This window comes from Rhipicephalus sanguineus, chromosome 11, assembly GCF_013339695.2.
Source record: "Rhipicephalus sanguineus isolate Rsan-2018 chromosome 11, BIME_Rsan_1.4, whole genome shotgun sequence".
NCBI classification, from domain to species: Eukaryota; Metazoa; Arthropoda; class Arachnida; order Ixodida; family Ixodidae; genus Rhipicephalus; species Rhipicephalus sanguineus.
In genome coordinates, this window is record NC_051186.1 from 127024281 (window position 1) to 127041229 (window position 16949).

General features: G+C 52.8%; 1 protein-coding gene and 1 pseudogene across 1 annotated transcript in view; one reads left to right on the forward strand and one right to left on the reverse strand.

Moving 5' to 3' along the window:
• Positions 1 to 16949, forward strand: part of LOC125756281 (uncharacterized) — a 206606-nt gene that overhangs the window by 129228 nt on the left and 60429 nt on the right. The window lies entirely within an intron of this gene.
• LOC119375713 (U2 spliceosomal RNA) lies at positions 15272 to 15438 on the reverse strand (annotated as a pseudogene).

Here is a 16949-nt window from a genome sequence, read left to right on the forward strand (position 1 = left end):
GCACCAAATCGGCGGTGGTACCAGCACATGGTTGAAGATGAGACGTCCCGCGGCGTGTCGGTTGGCCGAAGTTCCGGAGAACGTGGGGGCGTCGAGGAGCGACTGTGTATCTGGAACCTGGATTACGGTTGACGATGCGCGGGTACAAAGTCATCGAGGCGCCTGACAAGGGCGTCCATATGGTTCTCGATGCTCGCGAGCGCCGGGGCTGCAGCAGTGGCCGGTGGCGGTGTGGTAACGGTGTTAAGGCTATGTGCCCGCGAGTAGTCCGCCACTCGGTCAGCCATTTCAGCGAGTGTGTCTACTGGGACATCTCCTGCAGCCACGAGGACCGGGACCATGCTGTGCGGTAAGCGCTGGAGGAACAACTCACGCAACAGCTTCTCCTCTTGAGTGGCGGAGGGGCCGCCAAAGAGCTGGCGCATGCGTCGCAGAAGCTGTGATGGGTGACGGTCACCGAGCTCTGTAGCCGTGATGAGCTGTTGGAGTCTTAATAGAACGCGTTGCTGGGCGAGTTGGTGCATTGTCTACAAATAAAAGCAGAGCGCGAAAAAGACGGGACACAAGAGCCCGTCTTCCGTCTTCTTTTATTTGTTGGAGTCTGCTGTGTTCGGACCCAGACTTGCGGGAAATGATAGCTGCCTTGAACGTGTCGTAGGGATGGCTCGAGTGCGGCTACGCTAAAATATCAGCTAAGTCGTCGGCTACGTCCGGAGGTAAGCAGGACACCAGATGCCAGTACATGGTCTGTTGGCTGGTGATTTGCCGTAGACAGAAGTGCGCCTCGACCTGCAGAAACCACATGCTGGGGCTGTTGGGCCAAAATGGTGGCAGGTTGACATGTTGGATCGCCGCGACCGCAGCACCGCTAGGTCTGGCGTCTTCTTGGGCGTCAGGACCGGTAGGATTGGTGGCAGAGGCGGCGGGATCCATGTGTGATGATCGGGGCTGCGTGTTCTTTATCGGGTCACCATTAACTGTCGGAGCTAAATCGAGAAAGATCCAGCCCTGACAGTGTTCAGTTTTCGCACTCATTTTTCATTATCGCGTTGCACCCGCGGCGCGGCCGAATGCCAACTTCGTCTTCCTTGACGAGCGCCGCATATATATATATATATATATATATATATATATATATATATACATATATTGTGTACAGAAGCATTAGAACGCTGTAATGGGCCGCCTCTTGAGCGCCTTCTAGTGGGTCGCCCTCTTCGCCTCTTGTCGGAGAGCTCGCCCCTCGTGCGCTTGCTCGTGAGAGTCTGCGAGTCTGCGCTCTGTCGTTACTGTCGTCGCTGCGCATCGTCGCCATCGATCCCGCCGTCAATAAACGCCTTTACAAAGTGGTGGAGAGTGCTGTCCCCACAACTTCCGTCTCCAGGTGGCGACCACCTGCCACTGCGGCAACGTCCATATCGCGTATCTCCCGCAGAACGCCGTGTAATCACCGAGCAAGTCGACGACATGCTTCGACGCGATGTCATTCGACCCTCTAACAGCCCCTGGGCGTCTCCTGTCGTTCTTGTTGCGAAGAAGGATGGTTCTGTGCGGTTCTGTGTGGACTACAGACGACTCAACAAGATCACTCGTAAGGACGTGTATCCACTGCCGCGAATAGACGACGCGATTGACAGCCTGCAAGGCGCCGAATTCTTTTCATCTCTCGATTTGCGCTCAGGGTACTGGCAAGTACCTATGGCTGATGACGCTCGACCGAAGACCGCCTTTGTCACGCCCGACGGCCTGTACGAATTCAACGTCATGCCGTTTGGGCTGTGTAATGCGCCCGCCACCTTTGAGCGCATGATGGATACCGTTCTGCGCAACCTGAAATGGCACACGTGCTTGTGCTACCTCGACGACGTCGTCGTGTTTGCTCCGGACTTCTCCACGCATCTTCAACGCCTCCGGCATGTTTTGACGCGTTTGAGCGACGCCGGTCTGCAACTCAATCTAAAGAAGTGCCGATTCGCAGCACGACAGCTGACAATCCTCGGCTACGTCGTGTCGAAGGACGGAATTCTTCCCGATCCAGCCAAGCTTCGGGCCGTGACCGAGTTCCCCAAACCTACGTCCGTCAAAGAACTGCGCAGTTTCGTAGGACTGTGTTCCTACTTTCGGCGCTTCATTCGAAATTTCGCGACTATCATATCGCCACTGACGAAGCTCCTCGGAAGTAACGGGCCCCTCCATTCGTGGTCGTCAGAGTGTGACGACGCTTTCGCAAAGCTCCGTCGTTTGTTGACGTCGCCTCCCATACTACGCCACTACGATCCTACGGCCCCAACGGAGGTACACACGGACGCCAGTGGTGTAGGCCTCGGCGCTGTCCTTGCGCAGCGCAAACCAGGGTTCCCGGAATATGTCGTGGCATACGCAAGCCGTACGCTTACCAGAGCCGAGACCAATTACACAGTCACGGAAAAAGAGTGCCTGGCGATCATCTGGGCCCTTACAAAGTTTCGACCTTATTTGTATTTGTAGTCTAGCAAAATTAGAACTTCTTGGAGCAACACTATCTGCCAGAATGTGGAATTACATCAAAAGTAATCTGAAACAAGAAATTAACCTGGTGAAGTTTTGGACAGATGCTACAATCGTGTTAAACTGGATAAGGAAAGAAAGAAGGCGTGAAGCATTCGTTGAACACCGACTAAAAGAAATAAGAAATTTATCAGCGGAGAGTCAATGGGGATACGTGAGCAGTAATGAAAATCCGGCGGATTTTCTAACCAGAGGCGTCACCGTTGAACAACTTTCGTCAGCAGAAATTTGGTGGAAGGGACCGGAGTGGTTACAGAGCCAAGGCTCTCCAAGTTACAAAGAGCCAGGAGGTAATGAAGAAGCAAGGGAAGTTGAAATACTGGTTGAATATACGACGGAACAAGTCGCAAAACGAGGTATCGAAATTGAAAAGTTTGGCAATTACTCAAAGATGCTGAGAGTAACAGCTTGGATGTTTCGCTTTTACAGCAATGTTCAACGAGACAAAGTATACGGCCCTCTAAATGCTGAAGAGATCGAGGCCGCGGAGACCCGTATTATTTGGCAAGAACAAAATGTGGAACTTGCCAAAGAACTGAAGAAAATCGGCGCACATGAGACAATAAGGGGATGTGAGGTGTTCACAGACGAACAAGGCATACTGAGACTCAAAGGAAGACTTCAAGAGACAAGTATGACATTTAACGAAAAGCATCCGATAGTACTACCTGGAAAAAATCATTTAACAAAGCTACTGATTAGACATGTGCATGGAGAGACGTTTCACGGCGGAGTGCGAGACACACTAGCCCGTTTAAGAACCAAGTTTTGGGTAATAAGAGGACGACAGGAAGTAAAAGATGTCATCAGAACATGCATTATATGCAGAAGGTATAATTCCAGACCACTGCGACAAGAGATACCTCCTCTGCCTGCCGAACGAGTAACGAGGACTGCACCTTTTGAAATAGTTGGAATAGACTTCACAGGTCCTCTGCAAGCAACTAAAACAAAGGGAGAGATAATGAAGGTTTACATAATAATCTTTACATGCGCAGTTACAAGAGCTGTGCACTTGGAAACGGCTAAAGACACTTCAGCTAAAAGTTTTATGCAAGCTTTTCGACGCTTCATTGCAAGAAGAGGGATGTGCTCAGTCATCTACAGCGACAATGCGAAGGTTTTCAAGAAAGCTAACAAAGAATTGAACCTAGTCACGACGCTACAAAGTGAGACAACGAGGAGTTTCATTGCCAATCACCTTATCAAGTGGAAATTCATTCCAGAAAATGCACCATGGTGGGGTGGCTTTTATGAACGGCTAATACGCAGCTTCAAGTCGTCTCTACGAAAAGTGATTGGTCGGCGTTTACTACATATCGATGAGATGCATACCCTAGTCTGTGAAGTTGAAGGCATCATGAACAACCGACCACTTACGTACGTTACGAGGAACCTGACGAGCCCACTCCTTTGACACCATCAGATCTGATTGGCGGAAAGCGAAAAATTGGAGCAGACATAAATGAAGGATGGGACCACGACCTTCAACAAGTGTGGAGACTTCGCGAAGAAGTTACTAAATTATGGTGGCAACGATGGAACTCTGAGTATATGAAAGAAATAAGGAGTGCACTAATGAAACCCGCAATGAGAAATAATCATGAGAAACTTAAAAAAGGTGACATTGTTTTACTAGAAGAAAGAAATCCAAAAGCCTTTTGGAAAATATGTTTGGTAAAGGACATTTTCCCAGGCCGAGACCAACTCTCAAGAGTCTGCGTTTTGAGGACTCCTGACAATAAGGTTCTCCGAAGACCAACAAGGTTGGTTTATCCATTAGAAGGATGCTTATAAGTGCGGACATTTGAGGCCCCGGGAAGATGTAGAAACAGGAAGACAAAGGAGAAGACGAAGAAGAATTAGAAGAAAAAGAAGACATATCATCATCATGTTATTCACGTTCTAATCGTCAAAATAAACGGTTCTAACCGTTGTGGCTCTTCGGTCTGTTCGTTCACAACATATGGTCGCCCATTTGATGTCGTCACCGACCATCATGCACTATGCTGGCTGTCGTCATTGAAGGATCCCTCAGGGCGTCTCGCCCGCTGGGCACTTCGCCTGCAAGACTACGACATCCGCGTGCTGTACCGCAACGGACGCCAGCATGCTCACGCCGACGCCCTCTCGCGCTCTCCCTTGCCTGACGACGATGCGCCCTGCTCAGTATCTCACATAGCTGTTGCTTCAATCGACGTTCACACCATCGCTACCGAACAGCGCAAGGATAAATGGATCACCTCGCTGATCGACTTGCTGGCGGATCCGTCGGCAACACCATCCACTCGCGCGTTGCGTCGTCAAGCCCACCATTTCGCCATTCGTGACGACCTACTGCACCGACGCAATTACAACGCCGACGGCCGCCAGTGGCTACTAGTGATACCCCGCAGTCTGCGTTCTGAAATATGCGAGGCCTTCCACTCGGACCCGCAATGCGCGCACTCTGGGGTAACCAAAACTTACCACCGCATTCGACAACGATACTTCTGGCGAGGGATGTACCGCTACGTGCAGAAGTTTGTTCGCTCCTGCCTCGATTGCCAACGCCGAAAACCTGCAACGCACGTGTCGCCAGCAGGTCTACAACCATTACCTTGCCCTAACCGTCCGTTTGGGCGCGTCGGCATCGATTTGTATGGACCACTTCCTCTGACTTCGGCTGGTAACCGCTGGGCCATCGTCGCTGTTGACCATCTAACGCGATACGCCGAAACCGCCGCCCTCCCAGCGGCTACAGCGCGCGATGTGGCCTCCTTCCTACTCCACCGATTCATGCTGCGTCACGGTCCGCCCCAGGAGCTGCTCAGTGATCGAGGCCGTGTCTTCTTGTCGGAAGTCGTCGAAGCCATTCTCAAAGAGTGCAACGTCGTTCACCCCAAAACTACTGCTTACCACCCGCAGACGAATGGCCTCGCCGAACGCTTTAACCGCACGCTCGGCGACATGCTCTCAATGTACGTCGCAGCCGACCACACAAATTGGGATGCCATTCTGCCCTTCGTCACGTACGCCTACAATACCGCCTCTCAGAGCACTACTGGTTTCTCGCCATTTTTCTTATTGTACGGCAGGCACCCGTCGCACACCATCGACACCATCCTTCCCTACAGGCCGGATCGATCTGAATGTGCGCCTATTTCGGACACAGCCAGGCTTGCTGAAGAATGTCGCGAGCTTGCGAAGACCTTTACAACGCACGAACAAGAGCGGCAGAAGAGCATTCGCGGTGGCACCACCACTTCTGAGTGCACGTTCCTCCCTGGAGCGCTCGTGTGGCTCTCGGTCCCGACCGCTGCAACTGGCCTCTCTTCCAAACTACTGCCCAAATACGAAGGCCCCTACCGTGTCGTCGAACGCACGTCCCCGGTCAACTACATGATTGAACCCATTGAGCCATCTTCGGACATGCGCCGTCGAGGGCGCGACATTGTGAACGTGGAGCGCCTCAAGCCCTACCATGATCCGCTCATAGTGACCAGCTGTTAGGTCGCCGGGCGGCTCCCTTTGCTTACCCGGGGTAATTGTACAGAAGCATTAGAACGCTGTAATGGGCCGCCTCTTGAGCGCCTTCTAGTGGGTCGCCCTCTTCGCCTCTTGTCGGAGAGCTCGCCCCTCGTGCGCTTGCTCGTGAGAGTCTGCGAGTCTGCGCTCTGTCGTTACTGTCGTCGCTGCGCATCGTCGCCATCGATCCCGCCGTCAAGAAACGCCTTTACAATATATATATATATATATATTGCGAGCGCTGACTGTGTCGGTCATCATCTTCACTTGTGCATACACATCATCGTGATCATCATCATTGTGTTGGATCGCCGGTGTTCGTTTTTTGGTTCGCGCGCCTTTGCTGTAAATACAACAATCGTTCCGTCGTACCTGACGTCGTCTCACAAGTGGTGGAGCGTGCTGTGATTCCCACGTCCGCTTGCTCTACCGGTCACCCCTGGAGCTCCGGTCTGGTCGACGACTGTGCTTGCCAACAACATCCATGGCACAAAACGACGCACCTCCTACCGTCCCTGCCGCGCCCGCTCAGCCTGCTGGGCCACGGTACACCGTGAGTACATCTCAGCGAGACCCTCCAGTATTTTCCGGCCTTCGCGGTGAGGACGTAGAAGAATGGCTGGACAACTACGACAGAACCAGTGCTTGTATTTATTGGGACGAGGCACACAAGCTGCGCTATGTTCCCTTTTACCTCAAGGAGGTCGCGAAAACGTGGTACGATAACCACGAAAGCGACTTTCCCGATTGGTCAGCATTCACGGTACAGCTGCGTCAGATCTTCGGCACGTCTGCAGGACGCTCTGAGGTAGCGAAACAGAAGCTCGCTACTCGCATCCAGGGACCCGACGAATTGTACACGTCGTACATTGAAGACGTTCTGGCTCTCTGCCGCCGTGCCCAAAGTGACATGCCCGAGGCCGATCGCATTCGTCATGTACTGAAAGGCATAACTCTATCGCCTTTAATGCTCTTGTCATCCAGAACCCAACTTCGGTTCAGGACATTACTACGTGCCAACGCCTGGATGCACTCCACTCAATGCGCCTTCCACACGCCTCCTGTGACTCTCGCCTTACTGGAGAACATGAACTGCGCGCCCTCATCCGCACCATCGTGAGAGAGGAACTTCACGGCATTGTTCCTGGCAGCCCAGCTACTTCATCCGTCCGCTCTCCTCGTTCTAATCTGCGGGACATCATCAAGGATGAACTGGCGTTAATGACGAGCGTCGCACGTGCCCCGTCTCCTGCGGCTTTTCATGCGCCTTCATATACCGAAGTCCTATCACGGCCTCCGGTACCAACTCCACCTGCGCCTGCGGACGTCGTATACGACCACTTGGCCGCGATGGCAGCCAAGGCACCAGCACAACAGCACTCCGCTCCTTGGCGCACTGCACGCCCCATCTGTTTCTACTGTGGCATACGAGGCCATATCTCCCGCTTTTGCCGCCGGCGCCAGCAAGATGAACGACGAGGATATTCTTCCTACGAGAGAGATTTTACTCCGAGGTCCGATCCCTACGTTCCGGGACCCTACGTTCCCTCGTCGCAACGCTCGCCTTCTCCTCCTCTGTCCCACGGCGACCCTCGTCCTTCCCGCTCACCCCGCCGTCGTTCACCGTCGCCCTTCCGCCGTACTTCTTCGCCCTTACGTTCTGCCCCGACACCTCTCGACAGCCACTCGGAAAACTAGAAGCTGCAGTTTTTGGAGGGGAAACTTCTCGTCGTCTAAACGCAATAATTCCTCCTGCGCGCCCTGCAAATTCACTGACTGTATGTGTGGAAGGTGTTTTGGTGGACGCCCTTGTAGACACTGGAGCCGCTATCTCGGTCATTCATCGCAAATTATGCCGTCGCCTACGAAAAGTGCAAACTCCGTATGTTGGTCCGGTGTTATGTGGCGCCAATGACAATCCCATTTACCCTATTGGACAGTGCACTGTTCGTGTTCTGATCGACGGAATTCGCCATCATATTCAGCTTGCTGTACTTTCTTCGTGTGCTCACCAGATTATATTAGGCTGGGACTTCCTGTCAGCTGCTTCCGCTGTAATTTCGTGTGGCCCGCCCGTTATTCACATTACGGACACCGAGCATTCTAGTGCTTACGATTTCTCGTCGCCTCACCTTGTCGCAGCTGCGGATTTTGTACTGGCTCCAGCCCAAGAACGTATTCTCACCATCAAGTCAAGAGATACTATAGACGGTGACGCAGTGGTTGTCCCTGATCAGCGGTGTATTTTTCGAGGAATCGCATTCGCCTGTTGTCTAGTGCGGTTTTCACGTGGTCATGCCAGTCTCACCGCCTACAACACGACATCAGAGACGCAACTCCTGTCTGAGGGGTCCACTGTTGCCAGCCTTATCGACACAGCACCGGTATGTGTCGTCACTGTATCGCCTTCCTCGTCAATAGCAAAGTGTACGCCTGCGGGAAGTTCATCTAATGCTCTCAAGGCCACTTTGAGTACCGATTTGACTCCAACCCAAACCCATGACTTATTGGCCATTTTAACGAAACACCAAGCTTGTTTTGACGTTTGTTCGGATGGCTTGGGTCAAACTACGGCGGCTCATCGTATCGACACAGATGGGTCTCGTATCATTCGCCGTCGCCCTTACCGTGTCTCGTCTGCAGAACGCAAGGTTATCGAGGAACAAGTCAATGACATGCTCGCACGCAACGTTATCAGACCTTCAGCAAGCCCTTGGTCTTCTCCTGTTGTCCTAGTTAAGAAAAAGGACGGGTCCGTACGATTTTGCGTTGATTACAGGGCACTAAACAAAATTACCCGGAAGGATGTATATCCTATGCCTCGGATTGACGATGCCCTTGACACCTTACAGGGCGCTGAATACTTTTCAAGCCTCGACTTGCGATCTGGCTATTGGCAGATCCCGATGCACGAGTCTGATAAAGAGAAGACCGCATTTGCTACACCTGATGGCCTCTTCGAATTTAATGCGATGCATTTTGGGCTCTGCAATGCCCCAGCCACATTTGAGCGAATGATCGACACGGTACTGCGGGGCTTAAAATGGAAGACCTGTCTTTGTTACCTGGACGACATCGTCGTCTTTTCGTCCAGCTTCTCACAACACCTAGAACGTCTAGACGAGGTACTAACGTGTCTAGCCAAAGCCGGTCTCCAGCTGAATACCAAGAAGTGTCGGTTTGCGAGCCGCAGCATCAAAGTGTTGGGTCACGTCGTCAGCAAGCTTGGTGTTGAACCTGATCCTTACAAGGTGGCCGCTGTCTTGCGCTTTCCTAAACCCACTACGCCTAAACCTTCGCAGCTTCCTCGGCTTAGCGTCGTACTTCCGCCGGTTTGTCCGTGATTTCGCCACTATCGCAGCACCTCTTCACAAACTTCTGACCACAAGTGCATCCTTCGTTTGGACGGATGACTGTGAAGCTGCTTTCCAGACCCTCAAGCGATGCCTCACGTCCGGGCCAGTTCTTCGCCATTTCGATCCCACAGCACCTACTATCTTACACACTGACGCAAGTGGGCGTGGAATCGGCGCTGTCCTGCTGCAGCTTGACCAGACTTCGCAAGAGCAAGTAGTGGCTTACGCGAGTCGCACTCTCTCTCCAGCTGAATGGAATTACACAATCACTGAACAAGAATGTCTGGCCATCGTGTGGTCTGTGCAAAAGTTTCGCCCTTATTTGTACGGCCGCCGTTTTACGATCGTGACAGACCATCATGCGCTCTGTTGGTTGTCCTCTCTGAAGAACTTGTCAGGACGCCTCGGCCGTTGGGTGCTCCGACTCCAGGAGTATGACTACATTGTCACATACAGGTCGGGTAAGAAACACCAAGATGCCGACGCTTTGTCGCGTTGTCCGCTGTCGCAAAATAACCATGAAGCACCTAACTCCTGTCTGGCACCTCTCAGCGAAGCGACCACGCCGATGACCAGCCTTAGTCCGATTAAGTCCACTGCGCCGGCTGACTTGCTTCAGTCCGCAGACATCGCCGCGCTCCAACGTGCAGACACATACTGCCGTACAATCATCGATCGGCTCACTGGCTCATCCCGTGCTCCCAACAGCCGCTTACGACGACAGCTCGCGCGTTTCAAGCTTCACGATGGAGCGCTCCTTCGGTACATTTACCATCCTCTCGGTAACCGATGGGTCCCAGTCATCCCTCGCTCACTTCGACTCCAAGTTTTAGAAGCCTTTCACGACGACCCGACGCCTGGCCACTTAGGTTTTCACAAAACCTACGATCGCATCAAGGCTCGCTGCTTCTGGCCTGGCCTTTCCACTAGTGTTTCCAAGTACGTCGAGTCCTGTTCGTCATGCCAGCACCGAAAACGTTCGACATCTCTTCCCGCCGGCCCTTTACAACCTCTCCCGTGCCCGTCCGCTCCCTTCGAGTTCGTGGGCATAGATTTATACGGACCTCTTCCGCTTACACCCGCCGGTCATCGCTGGATCGTTACTGCCGTAGATCAATTAACTCGCTACGCTGAGACGGCAGCTCTTCCTTCTGGTGCTGCCTCCGAAGTCGCCGACTTTGTCCTGCGTGCCATTATCTTACGCCACGGCGCCCCTCGAGTTCTCCTTAGTGACCGTGGCAAGACGTTTCTTTCTCATGTCCTCGCTGAAGTCCTACAGGCCTCTGACACCATCCATAAGACCACCTCGGCATATCACCCGCAGACAAATGGTCTCATCGAGCGTTTTCACCGAACTTTGTCCGACATGATCTCTATGTATGCCCGATCACATACTACGTCGGGCTCCCATGCGTCGCGTTGTCATTTCCCGTCCTCAGCCAACGCTGAAGGACGCTTAAGTGAGTCATCTGACTCTAGCTACTCCTCTACGCTCTCAGCTGTGCCTGAGCAGCGCGTAACTGAGCCACTAGGCTCATCAGAAGATACACAACTTGTTGCTCCGCAAGGGAGCACTTCTGAACGAAACGCGCCTCGGCGTTCGAAACGGTTGCGTGAAAAACCGTCCAGGTTTAAGGACTTTGTGTCCTAAATTCTTTTTTTCTTTCACTTGTTGAAGTCAGTGTGCCATACTTGTGCGTTCTTGTGTGGTTTTTGGTTCGCGCGCCTTTGCTGTAAATACAACAATCGTTCCGTCGTACCTGACGTCGTCTCACAATATATATATATATATATATATATATATATATGTGTGACGCTATCAATGGGAGACGTGCTGTGGCTCATACGCCATACTTTTATTCTATTGCACGCGCTCTTCTTCATCGTCGGCTTCTACCAGCCATACCTGCATGCCTGCTTACGTCACAGGATTCCCCCTCTCCCCGGAAGAATGCGCGAGTTACGAACAACAAAGCATGAACAAGCAGTCTTAGAAGCAAAACATGTCGAAATGCACAGTAGTTCCATGTCACAATGAAGTTCCGTTAACTCGCACAGAAGACTTCACAGAAGAGGGCAGCAGTCCGGTGATATGTAGGAAAGCTCTGGTGGGCGAGGCTGGCTGTTGCGTTCAGGAAAGCTCAACGATGCCTTGCACATGGAGAGTGACGATGACTGGGTTCGTGGAAATGTCACAACTGAGTAATAATAGAACTTGAAGCATCGGAATGTCGGCTGTGGTGGATGTCGCATTCCTTGTCCTGACTGGCACACAGGCAGTGCTTTCAGTTTCCGTGCTCGTTGACGGAGGTGAATCGGACGATGCTCGAGTCCTTGCGAGGGACAAGGGGTGATTACTTGTCTTTCTCGGTGTCTTCTGAGATGTGGGTGGTGTAATCGCAGGCGCAGTCTTGATCTCTTGTGCAGAACGCATCTCTGACGACGGTCCTTTATGCGAAGATGCCTTACATTTTGAATTTGTCTTTGCTTTAAAAGGCTTGCTTTACGACATCGTCCTTTCAGCTGTGATTGTGCTTTCGAGGAAGTTTTCGTTGGTTGTTGTGCTTGTCGGAGGATCGATTGTAGTCCTTGATTTTCGTCGACTTGCCTGTGCTGGTCTTCCTGATGTTGCTCAGGAAATTCAATAAGTGGAGCCCTTTTCGAATCATGACGTTCCTTTTCTTCGCAAGTTGATGTCATGTCCGGTAGGTAGCTGGTGCATGGTGTGTTGTTGTCTTGCTTGTCGGCCAGCGGAGACTTGGCCAATTGTGAATATGTGTCGCTTTGAACTATCGAGCAAAGTCCTCTCGAAGCATGAACTCTTTCGGCATGGCAGTGGCTTCGCAAGGTATTTTCTCGGTACTTCATCCTGTCCGTCGCGCACGTAATTATCCCATGAGGCGTGCGGTGAGAGTTACGAGCACTAGAAGAGCTCCTGGACGCAAAACCAGGTGGTGTGCCACGAATGAAAGACGAGCAATCAAGCAATCTGGCTGGTTGAATATTGATGTTATTTTTGTAGTGCATTGGAGAGGTAGGCGATGACGATCTTTGCGCACATGAAAAACCTGGTGGAAGGTCCGGTCTCGTAGGAAAACGGCCGTGATGTCTTTCCGTGAGCTGTGACTTTGCTTTGTCTCTTGGAAACTGTGCATTCATGCTCGTCGTTTGAATGCGCGCCGTATATTCGGAAGGTTCATGAGACGGGGCAATCGTCGAGGGCTTTGCAATATGAGGCCACATTTGGCAGAGATGCCTGCGACGCGAAGACTGCTGGATACCGTGATGGCCGAGTTGAAATTTGTCCTGATAGGGCATTGTAGACGAGTCTTCATAGTATTCTTTAAAACGAATCGTCATTTCTGCTTTGATTTTTTTCCAAGATTCGTTGTTTTCGAATATGTGTGTCAGGTAAAATTTGAATGCCTCACCGGTGACGTATTCGTTGAAGTTGGTGACCATCTCCCTTTCCGACCATGATGCAGCGGTAGCGTGGAGCTCGAATAGGTCGAACCACTCCTGCACGGGTCCATCGTCCGCTGATCCGGTGTACTTGGGAATGTCAAGGTCAGCCGATGGTTCTGTCATGATGGTGGTCGCTGTGTGCAGCAGGATCTGCTTCGGTGGTCTGCATGCGGTCAACGTGTCTTGCTGATGGCTTTGCTGGTGATGTGCGGCTGTTGAGTCGGCTGCCAGGTCTCCATCCTGTCGACTTGTGTGACGCTATCAATGGGAGACGTGCTGTGGCTCATACGCCATACTTTTATTCTATTGCACGCGCTCTTCTTCATCGTCGGCTTCTACCAGCCATACCTGCATGCCTGCTTACGTCACATATATATATATATATATATATATATATACATATACATGCACATATACCTGTAACTACACATATAAATACACATCCATATACATGCACCCATATACATACATATACCGTTTCGAGGTCGCTCGTGTCGCTGTCGGAGGTCAGGGTATGCGTGACATCCCCGCTGGTGCGCTCCTCCGCTTGACTAGCGGACTTGGATGCTTCAGCGCTTTCGCCGTTTTGTTCCGACTCCGTTCCGTCGTCCCAGTAGTTGGGGAATGTCTTTCGGGCCAGGGGTTTGGTCTTTGTAGTCAACACCTGTAGGCCCAGGGCAGACGTCGATGCCCTGGGCGAGGCGGAGCCCCCTACGAGGTCGGTGTCCGGAGCTGGATCTTTTGCGGATGAAAACCCGCTAGCGGCTCACACGTAAGATCGCCGGCGGAAACAGTCACGTGTCCCACGGTGGCCACCGCACCTTTTGCATGCTTCCTCACAGCCTTCCGTCTCGTGACCAAACGTGCCGCAACGTTTGCAGTATGGGACCATGCATGCTGACGCCATGTGACCCACTTTCCCGCACCGCGCGCACACTCGCCTCATCCCCCTGTACTCGAGCATCACCCTGCGCCCCGCGACGTTCGTGAAGTTGGGCGCCGGTTTGAAGTTGGGCGCCATTTCCATTCTGAAGATGCGAACGCCGTTTAACTTGCTTTGGCGGTTAGCCACCGTCGCGAATGCGACACTTTTTATCTTCCCATACTGAGAAAGCGCGTTCGTCAAAGGGTCGTCGGGAAGGTACGCAGGGTAACGGAACACGTTGACAAACGTGATCGGTGGCCCCGCGGCTTCCACCGGTACTTGAGCTCCATTAAGCCGGAAGCCTTCGCCAACCATTAGCTTTGTGGCCTGGCTGGCCGTAAGTGTGCAGACTACAAACTTCGAGCCTTCCATATGATGGAGGACCATTACGCTGTCTACGCCCGCGGCGAGTTCGACTGCATCGATCAAGTCGTCTGTCGATACGTCCCCTTCCGGGGCATTAAAAAAGAAACAATTCTCCTTCACCGGGACGTTGACATGCGCAGCCATTGTAGTGGGCGTAGCCGGTTGCTCCGCCACGCCAATGGGGGGGGGGGGGGGGACGTGACTGGTTTACTAGTGTTGCGCAGCTTTCGCTGCGCCCTGGTAGACGGATTGGAAAAAACATCCATTACGTCACACATTCAACATGGCTTCTACCGGGGTACGCACCTATCTTTGACACTTTGCCAGAGGCTGCGTCAAGCCCGGGTCCTTCCGCCGTGCCGACCCCTGCAGGCCTGTGTCGCCAGCAGGGTCGTCTACTCGAGTCATGGTACCACATCTCACCAACGCCGCGACGCCCCCGGCACAGCCCGCTACCTCCTCGGTGTCATCTGGCTCGGGTCGGACTTCCCCGTCATCGTCGTCTGCCAGCCCAAACGACCCCGGCAGCATCGACGACACCTCTGTAGCGGCCCTCGACGATGACAATAGTTCGTCTGCCGACGATGCCCCTACAACGGAACTCCCGGCAGATAACACGGCTCTCCTCGGCGAGCAGGCCCGTCTCCTGTGCAGTCTCCTACGCGAACTACCGACTCCGGATGCCTGGACGCAGATCGAGGCCGCGTGGTCACAGGCCTTCGCCTTAGCGGCAGAGGCCGTCCGCCTCCCACCGCTACGACCAGACCACCAGCATCGACCACACAACGCCAACAACGCGGCAGATATTCAACGACTGTACACGCGAAACAGGCGCCGTGCCGTACGCCTCATTCTTGAGGGCCCCTCACGCCAATGCGACATCCCTCTTCAGGAGCTCCACGACTACCGGGTCCGCGAGGTCCGCGGATACCACGCTACTATTTCACCGGACGCCTGCCCCAGTTGGTGTTGACATGGAGCCATTTACTCCTGAGGAGGTTTTCCTGTGCCTTCGGAAAACTTTTCCAGACAAAGCATACATTTCACGATTAGTACAATCACAATTTCAACTCATTTTAGGCTGCAATTCTCTCACCCCCGAGGGGGTGAGTGGGCTGATCCCGGAGATAGTGCAATACCGGGCCAACTCGTGGCGGAGGTGAAGCAAGCTTCAAGCACTCCGCCCAATTCCAAAAACAAGTAATATCTTAGGTCCAAATAGGACCCGTATCAGATATTAGGCTGATAAGAGCAGCCGATGCCAGAAGGGCTTTCTCCCAGCCGATGGAGTCTTCGAGCTCAATTACATTCTGCGGCATCTGCTCGAGGTCCGCTTTCACGGACATTGGAGGTCCCACCAGGAAGCAGTGGGAGATGTTTTTGCGTTTATGGTAATGCGGCATCCACAAATTCTAATGTTTTCTCGGCCTTTTGGTTAAGATAGGCTACGACAGAAGCGGTTTTCACGGACATTGGAGATCCCACAAGACAGCAGTGGGAGGTGTTTCTGCGTTTATGGTGCTGCGGCATACACAAATTTTAATGTTTTCTCGGCTATTTGGCTGAGATAGGGTACGACAGAAGCAGCATTCACGGACATTGGAGGCCCTATCAGAGAGCAGTGGGAGATGTTTATGCGTTTCTGGTGCTGCGGCATCCTCAAATTCTAACGTTTTCTAGCCCATTTGTCTAAGATAGGCTACGACAGAAGAAGGTGTCATGGATATTGGAGTTCCCACTAGAGAACAGTGGGAGATGTTTATGCGTTTATGGTATTGCGGCATCCACACGTCTTCTCGACCATTTGGCTGAGATAGGCTACGACAGAAGCAGCTTTCATGGATATTCGAGGTCCCACCAGAGAGCAGTGGGAAATGTTTATGCGTTTATGGTGTTGCGGCATCCACAAATTTTAATGTTTTATCGGCCATTTTATGCTACGACAGAAGCAGTTTTCATGGAAATTGGTGGTACATCTAGAGAGCAGCGGAGATGTTTCTGCGTTTATGGTGCTGCGCCATCCACGAATTCTAATGTTTTCATGGCCATTTGGCTAAGGTAGGCTACGACAGAAGCAGCTTTCACGGACATTGGAGGTCCCACTAGAGAGAAGTGGGAGATGTTTCTGCGTTTATGGTACTGCAGCATCCCCTAATGCTAACGAATGCAAGGCTATTTGACTAACAGGGGGTACGACAGAAGCAGCTTTCACGGACATTTCAGGTCCCACCAGAGAGCAGTGGAAGATGTTTATGCGTTTATGGTGCTGCGGCATCCAACCGAGAGGGGCGGGCACAGCACGGGTTATGTCCTGCCAGCGCGCACGTGGTTGCTATCACCTCACTCACCCGCGCGTGGCTGCTATCACCTCACTCACTCACAGACGTTTGAAAAGGCGCAAGTACGGGCGCGCACATAGCCTCCTAAGCGCGGTGTCGTTGGCGAGATGCCAAGTGCCGAGGGCTCCCACGACAATCGCGGCCACGGTGACGCGCTGATCACGACGCCGAAGGTAGGCTGCAAAGGGCTCGTACTTTGCGACCTTCTCGTTGCGCGTGTTGGTGAGGGCGTCGGGCGTGTTCTCGAAGGGGCAGGCCACGTCGAGAACGATGGCTTCCTCGCCGCTCACCAAGACGAGGTCGGGTCGTAGGTTGGTGTCACCAACGGGGCGATTAGTGAAGGCGACGGTGAAGCGGGGCGATGCGGCGTTGCGGAGGCGCTCCACCACGCCACTCTGCCACTGCATGGCGCTGTGCGCCATGCAGTGGCACACGACGTGGGGG